The sequence below is a fragment of the Poecilia mexicana genome, unplaced genomic scaffold (genome assembly GCF_051168715.1).
Source record: "Poecilia mexicana isolate PSO_F unplaced genomic scaffold, ASM5116871v1 scaffold_9, whole genome shotgun sequence".
In the NCBI taxonomy this organism is placed as follows: Eukaryota; Metazoa; Chordata; class Actinopteri; order Cyprinodontiformes; family Poeciliidae; genus Poecilia; species Poecilia mexicana.
In genome coordinates this window covers 173,417-186,292 of record NW_028263378.1, presented here as the reverse complement: position 1 = coordinate 186,292, position 12,876 = coordinate 173,417, and the positions used below count along the sequence as shown (strand labels likewise).

Below are 12,876 nucleotides of genomic sequence, written 5' to 3'. Positions count from 1 at the left end.
TTGTGTATGCCTTCAACTTCTACTGGTTTTACTATCTTTTAGCTTTTCAACTTTTGTGTATGCCTTCAACTTCTACTGGTTGTAATATTGTTTAAGGTCTTCTGCAATCTTTAATCAATTTTAGCAATTCATATATCAAACTGTTCAGCCTCTTCTGCTCCTTTATGTTTTTTGTGCTGCTATGTTTCAATTCTTCAAATATTTCTGCCTTTGTAATAATTACTGCTTCTGCTATTTTCCTATGTTGCTATGTTTCACTGTTCATCTGTTTCAAGTATTTGTGGTTTTGTCCTGATTTCTGTTTCATCTAATTTTTGGTCTTTGCTACGTTTCTCTGTTCAACTATTTCAACTATTTCAAATTTTTCTGCTTTTTCCTACTTCTTACGCTTTTCTCTACTTTTTCTTGCGTTTCTGCTGCAGTCATTCTGCAAATATGCATTCTCACGGCTGTTTCGATAGGAACAGCTATTTTTCTAGTTATTATAAATATAATTTATTATTCTTCCGTTACCGTTAATGCGGCTCGTACCGCTGCGTGCCCACCCACAAAAGTGGTATCAAAACGTGCGGCTCGATCCCGGCAAGTGAGCTATTACTTTTATTGGGGATCGGAGTTACGACGGCGACGTAAAAAGCGAAAAACGAGCGAAATTTCCAACTGCCGAAACCTTAGAGTGTAACTGAAACCAACTGCCGCTTTTTAGAGTGAGAAAAAGGGTGGAATTTTGACCCCAAAATAATTTTGAAATCGCTCTCATGGGTGCAAAAATTGCTCTATTGGTATGAAAGTCGGTCATGACATTGATACGAATGCCTGCTCCGGTAAAATGTTTTCAAAATTTCCCTAGGGCTTACGGTTTTCGGTCCAGGTGCTTCAGAGCAAAGTTTTGGGACAGGATAACTGACGTTCCTCCCCAGTGTTTTACATATATTTCTGAAAAAGCTCTGAGCTCAGCGCACACCATTTTTCTCTCATCACTGCAATTACTGTGAATGAGCTACAGATATGAATCGCGGTACTAAATGAGACGACAAATAGCCCTCTCATACGCTTCAAACGGTTTTCGAATACGTATCACGGTTCCCGAATGGAAAGGAGTTGTTCGGACAGCTTTTTGGAGTGAAACTGGCTGGCTCAAACAGATAGAATTGTTTCTCCCCCTGTCTGGAGAAACACAGGGGGAGGCTTGGTCACTATAGCAACAGAACACAGACAAAAGCCAGACTGCTCCTTAGGACTACAAAAACGCCATCTTTGTAGTTCTAAACACGATGGAACACTTTACTACAGAGGCCTGAGCAGAAGGTCGGAAGGTCAACATGGTGGAACCCTCAATCATTACAAAGGAGGGCTGAGCTGGCAGTTAAGAAGTACATAATGGTGGAACTCTGACTTATTACAGAAAGAAGGTGAGCAGAATGTTATAACTACAGACAGGGCAGAATGTTCTGGGCATTATATATAAACTGTTTAACCCAACCACTGTTAGACATGGGATTAGTGTGGCCATTTAAAATGAAGCTTACTGAAAATTTCAAAATAAAAGCCTGAATATTCCTCTCAGGCCTTTATTATGTTTTTCTCTCAGGTTAGTGCAGAGAGAACTACAGATTTAAATCGTGGTTCCATCGGAGACAAGAAATTGCCCTCTTATATGCTTCAAAAAGTTTTCGGATTGCTCTTATGGATGCTGAACAGTAAGCCGCTTTGATCAGAAAAACTAACTGCTTCAAAGAGTTGCTGCACTCCTCTCATGCTAGTGCAACGCCGTAGGCGTTGCAATAATATTAAGCTTTTTTCGCATTTTTTTTCCTCAGGATAGTGAACTGCCTTGCGCAGCAAGGCAGTTCATTAACATTAGCACAAGTTTGTGCACAACATTAGCACAAAATTTAGCATTTAACTGCCCCCACTAGTGCACTGCCTTGCGCAGCAAGGCAGTGCACATCCTAACATCCTACATGAATATTAGTCTTCACGCTAATATTAGCATTTTGGCTTATGCATTAATTTCAACATACTGAATGGTACAGGTGCAGTTTAGTCAACATGTTTCTGACTCACCACAGGTTATTGACTACATTGAAGCTTTCTTTAGCATTAATGCTAATTTTTTGCATCAGAACGCTTGATTAAAAACCGACGGGCACACTTTGGCAGGCCCCTTAAAATTTCTGCGGAATTTTCTAGTTATAGCTTATTTATTATTCTTCCATTACCGTTAATGCGGCTCGTACCGCTGCGTGCCCACCCACAAAAGTGGTATCAAAACGTGCGGCTCGATCCCGGCATTGGAGCTATTATTTTTATTGGCAATCGGAGTTACGACGGCGACGTAAAAAGCGAAAAACGAGCGAAATTTCCAACTGCCGAAACGCAGAGTGTAACTGACACCAACTGCCGCTTTTTTAGAGTGAGAAACAGGGTGGAATTTTGACCCCAAAATAATTTTGAAATCGCTCTCATGGGTGCAAAAAATGCTCTATTGGTATGAAAGTCGGTCATGACATTGATACGAATGCCTGCTCCGGTAAAATGTTTTCAAAATTTCCCTAGGGCTTACGGTTTTCGGTCAAGGTGCTTCAGAGCAAAGTTTTGGGACAGGATAACTGACGCTCCTCCCCAGTGTTTAACATACATTTCTGAAAAATCTCTGAGCTCAGCGCACAACATTTTTCTCTCATCACTGCAATTACTGTGAATGAGCTACAGATATGAATCGCGGTACTAAATGAGACAACAAATAGCCCTCTCATATGCTTCAAACGGTTTTTGGATCGGACTTACGGAACCCGAACGGGAAGCAGTCGTTCGGACTGCTTTTTCCATTAAAACTGACTGGGTGTCTCATAAAGATAGATAAGTCTGACACACACAGGGCACTTTCATCACTATAGCAACAGAATGCAGAGAGGGAGAACTGCTGGGGTTTGGACTACAAAGACTCTGTAGTTCTAAATATGGCGGAACACTTTAATACAGAGGGCAGAGCAGAAGGTCAGAACTACAACATGGCGGAACACTCAATGGGCTCTTTGCACCTCAGCTTCCGCGTTCGGGGTAAAGCGGCTCTATTGTTTCCGATCCAATACAAATATCATTTACATTAGGTGCTTGCAGTGCTTGGCCAAGGTTTGTACATCGATCCGAAGCCCCAACAAGTCAGCTGAAGAAAGGTTTTAAGATGTTCGCCTCGTTATACATTCACTGACACGAAGGTGAGTTTTACTTAAACTTTGTGGCTAACATTAACGTTAGCTTATGCTAGTAGGCAATATTCTCGGACATTGTTCTTGTAAAATGTGCTATTTAAGTATCTAAACATTCTAACGGACAATGTTTTTATCTAATTTTCAAGTATATTATGTGTGTTTATTGTCGTTAGTGTCACAGACTAACGGGTTCTGTTACGGTTCGGACTTTTTACTTCCGAAGCCTGACGGAGCTCAACAAGCCTCATAGCTTAACAGTAGCGCAACTCTGGTGTCAGAGATCTGGTTCAGCTGTTCAGGTTCAAAGTTGCTGCTTTTAGAAAAATATGACCGTGTTGCTTCATGTCTCCGTGTTATTTCGTTTTATTACCTTTGCATGTTTCTTGTGAAGAGCTCAGATAGGACGGTGTTTACAGCAGGATGTACAGGCGGATCAGTTGCTCGGCTGTCTGGCTCTGGTCTGCTCTCTCGTTCCCATAAACTCTTTCAGGCTGAATATAGAAGTGATTCCATGGAAATAACTCAGGGAGGCTCCTTTATTTACCATCCGTGTCCCCGGTAGTTTTAGGCTGATCCGGAGTGAAGTGAAGGCTGCAAACTTTGCTGTGCAGCGTTAGCTGGTAGCGGCAGATATTTACAAGCCATCTTCTTAATTCGGGAACGCTTGGAAATTAACGAAAACTTAAAAGCCCATTATATTAGGAAGACAACAATGTTAATAGTATTGTTTTTTTGCATCTGAAATACGACTTAGTCTTTTCTACCAGTCATGGTAACTCAAAGCGGAAAAAAGTGAGCCGCATTAGCTCCTGGAGATGTGACGTCAACGCCTTAGGTGCAAAGAGCCCATTATTACAGAGGAGGCCTCAGCTGGCAGTTAGAACTACTTCCTGTTTTGGGCATTATACAGGTGGATTAACCAAACCACTGTTACACATTGGATTAGTGTGGTTATGAAAATTAAGTTTACTGAAAGTTTCAAAATAAAACTCTGAAAATTGCACTGACAAAAGTGCATCGCCATAGGCGATGCAAAAATGAAAATCTTTTTTTTATGTTTTTTTTCTCAGGATAGTGAACTGCCTTGCGCAGCAAGGCAGTTCATTAACATTAGCATTTCATGGTTGTCTCAAAGATTGAAATCCTTCCCCAGCTTTCTGTCTCACACACACAGCAGTTGGCTGAGGGCCAATCGCTATAGCAACAGAATCCAGAGAAAGGCAAATCTGCTGGTTTGGACTACAAACCAGCAGCCATAACTGCCATAACTGTAGTTCTATCTATGGCCAAGACTCAGTTAAAACAGAGGCCTGAGCAGCATGTCAGAACTACAACATGGCGGAACACTCAATTATTACAGAGGAGGAGTTGGCTGGTATTATAAACAACTTGTGCTTTTAGCATTATATAACTGATTTAACCTGATCACTATTACACATGAAATTAGTGTGGCAATTTCAAATGACGCTTATTGAAAATTTTCAAAATAAAAGCCTTGACAATTTTTACATCATGTAATTGCTCTTTTTACATACATTTCTGCAAAAAGTTCTGAGCTCAGCGCACACCATTTTTCTCTCATCACTGCAATTACTGTGAATGAGCTACAGATATGAATCGCGGTACTAAATGAGACGACAAATAGCCCTCTCATACGCTTCAAACGGTTTTCGAATACGTATCACGGTTCCCGAATGGAAAGGAGTTGTTCGGACAGCTTTTTGGAGTGAAACTGGCTGGCTCAAACACATAGAATTGTTTCTCCCCCTGTCTGGAGAAACACAGGGGGAGGCTTGATCACTATAGCAACAGAACACAGACAAAAGCCAAACTGCTCCTTAGGACTACAAAAACGCCATCTTTGTAGTTCTAAACACGATGGAACACTTTACTACAGAGGCCTGAGCAGAAGGTCGGAAGGTCAACATGGTGGAACCCTCAATCATTACAAAGGAGGGCTGAGCTGGCAGTTAAGAAGTACATAATGGTGGAACTCTGACTTATTACAGAAAGAAGGTGAGCAGAATGTTATAACTACAGACAGGGCAGAATGTTCTGGGCATTATATATGAACTGGTTTAACCCAACCACTGTTAGACATGGGATTAGTGTGGCCATTTAAAATGAAGCTTACTGAAAATTTCAAAATAAAAGCCTGAATATTCCTCTCAGGCCTTTATTATGTTTTTCTCTCAGGTTAGTGCAGAGAGAACTACAGATTTAAATCGTGGTTCCATCGGAGACAAGAAATTGCCCTCTTATATGCTTCAAAAAGTTTTCGGATTGCTCTTATGGATGCTGAACAGTAAGCCGCTTTGATCAGAAAAACTAACTGCTTCAAAGAGTTGCTGCACTCCTCTCATGCTAGTGCAACGCCGTAGGCGTTGCAATAATATTAAGCTTTTTTCGCATTTTTTTTCCTCAGGATAGTGAACTGCCTTGCGCAGCAAGGCAGTTCATTAACATTAGCACAAGATTGTGCACAACATTAGCACAAACTTTAGCATTTTACTGCCCCCACTAGTGCACTGCCTTGCGCAGCAAGGCAGTGCACATCCTAACATCCTAACATCCTACATGAATATTAGTCTTCACGCTAATATTAGCATTTTGGCTTATGCATTAATTTCAACATACTGAATGGTACAGGTGCAGTTTAGTCAACATGTTTCTGACTCACCACAGGTTATTGACTACATTGAAGCTTTCTTTAGCATTAATGCTAATTTTTTGCATTAGAACGCTTGATTAAAAACCGACGGGCACACTTTGGCAGGCCCCTTAAAATTTCTGCGGAATTTTCTAGTTATAGCTTATTTATTATTCTTCCACTACCGTTAATGCGGCTCGTACCGCTGCGAGAAACCCCACAAAAATGGTATCAAAACGAGCGGCTCGATCCCGGCATTGGAGCTATTACTTTTAGTGGGATTCTGAGATAAAATGACGACATAAATTTAAAAAAACGAAAAAACTTTAATCTGAGGAACTCACAGCATCACTAAGATTTCTCTCTGAAACACACACACAGGACAGTGGAGGTCTGACTCCAAAACTCTCTTTAACTCCCCCTCACAGGCACAAAAAGCGGCCTATTGATCTCAAAGTTGGTCATGACATAGATACACATGCCTGCTCCTGTAAAATGTTTTCAAAATTTTCCTAGGGCTTATAGTTTTTTGTCAGGGTCCTGTAGACCGACGTTAAGTGTCTCACAAGTATAGAAACCAGCCTGTCTGAAAGAGAGTGCCAGCCCAGGTGCAGATCATTAATTACCATAGCAACGGGCCGCAGACAGAGGCAGTGAGTATTCCCACAGCGCTGAATCAGATCTCACAATGCATTGTGGGAAGAATACATATTTCGTGTGACTATTCATGTTTTGCTTACATAAAATTATTACTTGTCTGAATTTTTGAGTGTAAATTAAAATCTTTACTAAGAAAATTGAAATAGTTTTTAGAAATTAACTATTACCAACTTTCTTCATGTTTTTTATTTTGGACCATGAGTAAGAACCACATGTGCGAAGCTTATAGTCGTCGGTGTCGGATTGAATTTTTCTGACTTGGGGTTTATATTCTGCTTCCCAATGGTGACTCATATTGTCATAATACACCTGACAATATTTACAGTTACTGTGTTCTAGTGGCGGGATAAGTATGTCAGACATGCTTTCATTTTTTTTCACGGCTTATTTGAAACGCTGGGGTTAAAGTGGATGGCACACTTGGCAGGCCCCTTAAAATTTCTGTGGAATTTTCTAGTTCTCTCTGTAACTCTTATGTTAATGAGAAGAGTTTGAATGGGAGCAGCTGAGCTACAACTAGCCGACAGCTCAGTGTGTGGGAGCCGAGACAGAGGAACAGAAATGTCTGCTTTTATTTCTTACCATCTTCAACATAGAGCCTCTAAAACCACACACTCACAAATCTGGATATTTTTCGATAAAACCTCTGGTGCTTTGAGTGTTAAGTTGAAGTTATGATTCTCCCCAGATCCTCATTAATTTCTAGATCCTCAGCCAGGACACAGAACCAAAAAAGATTTAAACATAAAGCAACTTAGCAAGTTATAGCTCAAATAACAGATAACTGGTATTGAGAGCCACTAAAATAAATCAATATTTATGAGGAATTTTATCAAGTGGAGTTACTCATTAAAACTTTTTTATGTATAGCCTTAAATTTTCATAAAGGTGTAGCAGAGATTAGATCAGTGCCACTGAACCAAGCTCATATCTAAACATTTAAATCTTAATTTGACTTTTATGGGTCTCAATAGTTTGTTTGCTGTTTGTGATGAGAAATCTGAGGATTTAAACTCAAACATGGAGCAACATGAGTAAAACTGGTCCATAAAACGGTCAGAGCTGATGAACACTGCAGACATGAATATGTCAGAGGGAGAAACATTGACGAATATAAAAGTTTAGCTTTGCGTGGTTTTGTGACTGTTGGACTAACTTATTCTTTTGTTTTTTTTGTTTTGGGATCCAGCAGTTTGTTTTTCACTAGTTTCTGTCATATTTACTTATTTAGCACTTTAAAAACCAGGTTTAAGATAGCTTTAATAAAAATCACAATAGAATAAGTTGATGACAAGACAGAGAGAAAAGTAATGAGTAATAATAAGTAAATAAAATAAAAATAAAACATCACAACAGAAAAGTTACAGTAGCAGGCCTCAATTAAATGCCAACAAATAAAAATAAGTTATAAAATGATCCAGACTGTGAGCAGACTGATTCAGAGAAAAAACCTGACTTCCTCCGAGTCCACCCAGGTGAATAATAAGTATATTTTAATATATTTTAAACATACTTAAATTTCTGTAAGTATACTAAGTATTAAGTGTACTACCTATAAGAATATCTGAAGTATGCAAAAAATACACTTGTACCAATTTCGAAATTAGTACTTTAAACACACTTAAACATAATTGTACCAAAATACACTTTTAATATATTAAATAAAAGTATACTTTAAGTGAACTAAATATGAATTAATATCTATGAATTTTTAAGTGCCTTAATAATCTTTTATTATTTATTAAAATTGCATACAATAAAAAAAAGATAATCATGATGTAATTTTTAAGAAAGTACCCAATCAATTTTCAGGTGTGTGATGTAAAACCTTATAATAAATGGCATTAGCTCCAGTTCATACTCCAGACCAGATGGTGGCGGTATTGCACACTTTCATTTATTTAAAAAACGCCACAAAAAGAAGAAACAACTTGAACGCAGGGAAGATAACAGACGCTGTTGAAATTCGCCATTTTTACTCGCATAATATCGCCTTAAAAGCATTGAGGGCCTTGACAATAGTTACTAATTTTGTTAAATTCAAGCTGGTGACGTCCTAATCCGAGTTAGACGGAAACTCAACGGGACAGCAACCGATGGAAATGAAATGTGTGTCACAAAAGGAGCCCGGAGGGACGAAGGATGCTAAGTGTTGCTAGCTGGTGGTAAGTTTGCTTATTAATTATCATCGTTTAATTATAAACAGTGCAGTAAAGATATATAACTTACGTTGGTTTCATAAATAATTTATCAATTTTATTGTGACTTGTATGATTATTACTATAGGAATCATTCAGCTTCATGTTATAACTGCATAAAGGCTGTTTGTTGACTTATACTTTAATTCATAAACTAACCTGGTTTTAATTGAGCTCCATCAGACAGAGAGACTTTGATATTGTGAGGTTGATGTTCTAACTCGTTCATCAATGTTTTTATCTTCAACATGTTTGCAGTCTAAGCAAATGAAAGAGGAAGCAGAGAGATCAGGTGTTAGAAACCTAAAGACTTTCTGTCTCAGCAGCAGCTCTGCTCCACCAGATCACCAACCAGCTCTGAGGATGAACCTCCACATCGTCTTCATGATGGAAGTTTGTTTTTTCAATGAGCAGCTAGCTACATTTTCAACAGCAAAAACTGCTGTTACCAACACCAAGGGCTTAATAAACATGATTTGATTTAAAGATAACTGGGCAGAATTTTTCTCTTCTTGTTAATCTAACATTTCTCTGTCATACATTTTATTCATTGTTGGCTTTCAGGGCCCTGTGATGGACTGGTGACCTGTCCATGGTGAACCCTGCCTCTCATCTGATGGCTGCTGGAGATGGGCACCACCAGCCCCCCTCACCACCCTGCAGGGATCAGCCTGTTCAGATCATGGATGGAAAGATTTTAAGGTAGTTTGTCTCCTTTAGTCCACACTTGAAACAGCTTCATAGTTGATGCCAACATCAGCTGATTCTATGACTTTGCTGACTGTTTTTTTCTACTTCTAACATAAACGGGCAAAGAAGAAACCCAGAAATGTTTTTCCTCCCCAGGCCTCTGGTCCCAATCATCATCAGTTCTGATGTCACATACATGGCGAGTCCACAACGTTTTGAAATTGTACGTATTTTTTTATTTGCCATTTTTCTGTTCTCTTTAAATACAAATGCTTTCTCTGTTTAATTGCTCTGTTGTTCTTTTTTACAGGTTTCTGTAGGTGCAGTGAACAGGAAAGTTCTGTCGTTGATCCTCACTGTCATGTTTTATTGTCACACTTAAATTTTCATCTTCAGTTTGTTCACTTTTGATGTGTAAACTCATAATTTATATAAAGTTCATAAGTTGTGAGTAAAATTGGACAATTTTAAAATGTCTGTAATAAAAAATATTTGAATTACCTTGAACATCTTGTGTAATTAATCGTTCCATGTAATTTTAGCCTAAAACAATGTAAGTACTGCAGTGTAGTGATGCATGTAATGTACAAAGTAAAGACTTATGAGTAATTAAAATTGTACTTTATTAGCAATAGCAGTAAATCAAAAATAAAATTAAGTGTAATTTAAATACATTACTTATATTAGTATATTAAATAAATATAATTCTGACAGAATTAGTACACTCAATATAAAAATGAAGCTGTTGAATATTTCATTTAAAAGTATACTTTAAGTATACTAAGTACAAAATTAGTTGTTCTAAAATAGTTCAAGTACATCAAAGTCTACTAAAGCCTGTTTTTTAATTGGGTCATCTGTTCGGTTCTACCTGTGATGTTTCCATGTTCTCTGACCCATTCTGTCCTCAGAGTTCTGACAGAATCATTATTTTTGTCTCGTTTATTTTCAAAGCATTTGAGAACAACATGTTTGTCCAAAGTTTAAGTTCCTGTTCGCAGCAGCAGGTCTGCTTGTCTCAACTTTCTGACCAGATGTTCTCTCTGGTCTTCTGCTGTACGGGGGGCCAGGAGAGCCACTGCAGGCTGAGACTGTTTTTGTTATATGCGATCAGATTCTTCATGGTCTGGATGGACCCAGTGAGGCGCAGACCACATCCTGCTTCACCGTCAACCCACTAGGTTAACCTTGAACTGGGGTTATAATACATAACCGATTTGACTCTGTAGTTTATTTTTGTCCACAAAAGTTTGCATATATTTACAGAAACTTTGACACCAAGTTGATCTACATGCCGACTTGTGCATAAAATATGGCACAGGATAATTTTTGTGCGTAGTTTTCCATGGAGCTCTGAAGATCCTGAGGGTTTCCTGCTCATGTCTCCAAGTGTTTGGTGTTAAAGAAACAGGAAATATTTAAAGCTGCGATCTTGTGACTAATGATTTAAGAAAATCTTATACAAGTTATTTTAATGAGCTGAATTAGATGAGGTTTCTGATGTCAGACATCTGACTTTTGAATAAAACTACCAGTTGGACCCACTGAGTCTCCTGAGGTGGAAAGACTGACAGTGCTACAGCTGCGGCTCCTACAACCCACAAATGGAGCAACAGAGACTGAAAGTCTGAAGGAGAAAACAACCAGAAATGGACCGGAACCAGGACTCAGGAGACAGAAACCACACATAGCCAGACCTGTAGGTGTTTTATTAAGGCGCAGCGCCGTGGCCCCTCCCCCGCTGGTTGTTACCCGGCCAGGATGTGCTTGACGAACTCGGTGTAGTTGACGTGTCCGTTGGCGTCCTCCTGGCCCGCCATGAGCCGGTCCACCTCGTCCTCCGTCATGCGCTCCCCCAGCGTGGCCAGGACGTGGCGGAGCTCCGCCCCCATCACGGTGCCGTTGCCCTCCTTGTCGAAGACGCGCAGCCCCTCCACGAAGTCCTCCATGTTGCCCTGCTCCTTGGCGCGGGCCACGTGCTGCAGCATGGGCAGGAAGGCCTGGAAGTCCAGCAGCGAGGCGTGCATCTCCTCGGCTTTGGGTCGGCCCAGCAGCTTCAGAACCTCGTCGTTGGTCGGGTTGTGCCCCAGCGCCCGCAGCACGTCGCCGCACTGGGCGTAGCTGATCTTCATCTCGCCGCCCGGCGTCTCGTCGAACAGGGAGAAGGCATCCCGGAACTCCTCCACCTGGTCCGGGCTGAACTCCACCACCACGCTGCGCAGGTCCACCTCCGGGGCCCGGGGCTCCGGCTCCGGGGCCTTGGCCGGGGGCGCCGCCTCCTCCTTCTTGGCCTCCACCTTCTTCACCTCCGCTTTCTTGGCCTCTACCTTCTTTGGAGCCATGCTGCGCCGCAGATGGAGGCGAGGCGCCGCGGGCCGGTTTATAGCGCTGCAGATGGGCGAGAGAGAGAGAGAGAGAGAGAGACGAGGACCAAACATGGAAGAAAACTGAAATAGCAGCGGGAGATAAATCAGAACCAGATAAACCAGAACCGCCGGCAGGATCCATTGGGTCAGATAAACAGATTCAGGCTGTAGCAACACTCCGCTCAGCGGTCTTTACTGACAAGAACAGTCCGGCCCAGTCCAGTCCAGTACGGTCCAGGCCGGTCCGGTGCTCAGAGCTCCATTTATTTCTAAGGAAAAGCAGCAAAATCACTGCGGACCAGCAGGGGGCGACAGTGCCCAGGCAAAACTCCCCTTTAAAAGGAAGAAACCAGAACCAGAACCAGAACCATCAGCCCTCCGTTTGACTGATTGGAGGTTGGAGAAAACAGAGCAGAGAGACAAAGAGAGAAGGATCAGGTGATGGCAGCATCATGCTAGCTGATGCCCCGCCTCCAGGAAGGAATCGGCCAATCAGAACGCAGACCAGGTGGAGCTTCGGTTATAGTGACAGTCCGTCTGTCCTGTAGCATCATGACTACAGAAACGACTCAGCATGACTCCGGACAGCTGTAAGAAGCAGAACCAGCACTGTGGTACCATACGGTTCTGCTGGAAGCTGTGGACCGATCAGAACCCATCAGAACCTGATTATTGAGGGTTTCTGTCTGAGATTATCATCTGGATTATCAGGGAAGCTGAGCAGCAGAATCTGATCTCTGCTTTTAGTTTCTGCTGCAGCGTTTTGGATCAGATGAAGGATTTTAACTGGATTATGAAGAATCATCATCATGGATCAGATTATAGATTATAGATTATCAGTTCCACTGCCGGACAGGATGTTGATCATTTCTGAAGGAAGGAAATCGGTTTAATCTGAGATTTAAATGACATCCTGGTTAAAATAACTCAGAGCTTCTTTACTTGATCAGATCAGTGATCCACTGATCAGGTTCTGTTCAGAGGTTCTGGTCCAGAAACAGTCGGGTCAGAATTTAAATCAGGAAGTTTGGAGCCATCCAGGTTTTGATGTCTGTAGTCTACTAACAGGCTGGATTAACCTGGATTATATAAATCTG

General features: G+C 41.0%; 1 long non-coding RNA gene and 1 pseudogene across 2 annotated transcripts; one reads left to right on the top strand and one right to left on the bottom strand.

Moving 5' to 3' along the window:
* The first annotated feature begins 8,745 nt into the window (after positions 1 to 8,745).
* LOC148157546 (uncharacterized) lies at positions 8,746 to 9,920 on the top strand. 2 transcript variants are annotated; one of them, XR_015764184.1, is made up of 2 exons: positions 8,746 to 9,425; positions 9,724 to 9,920. It is a non-coding gene; the product is annotated as an uncharacterized LOC148157546 (long non-coding RNA). The 2 variants fall into 2 exon arrangements; XR_015764182.1 differs by having other exon boundaries at positions 8,746 to 9,636.
* Positions 9,921 to 11,107: 1,187 nt separating this feature from the next.
* LOC106910152 (myosin light polypeptide 6 pseudogene) lies at positions 11,108 to 12,568 on the bottom strand (annotated as a pseudogene).
* Positions 12,569 to 12,876: the final 308 nt, after the last annotated feature.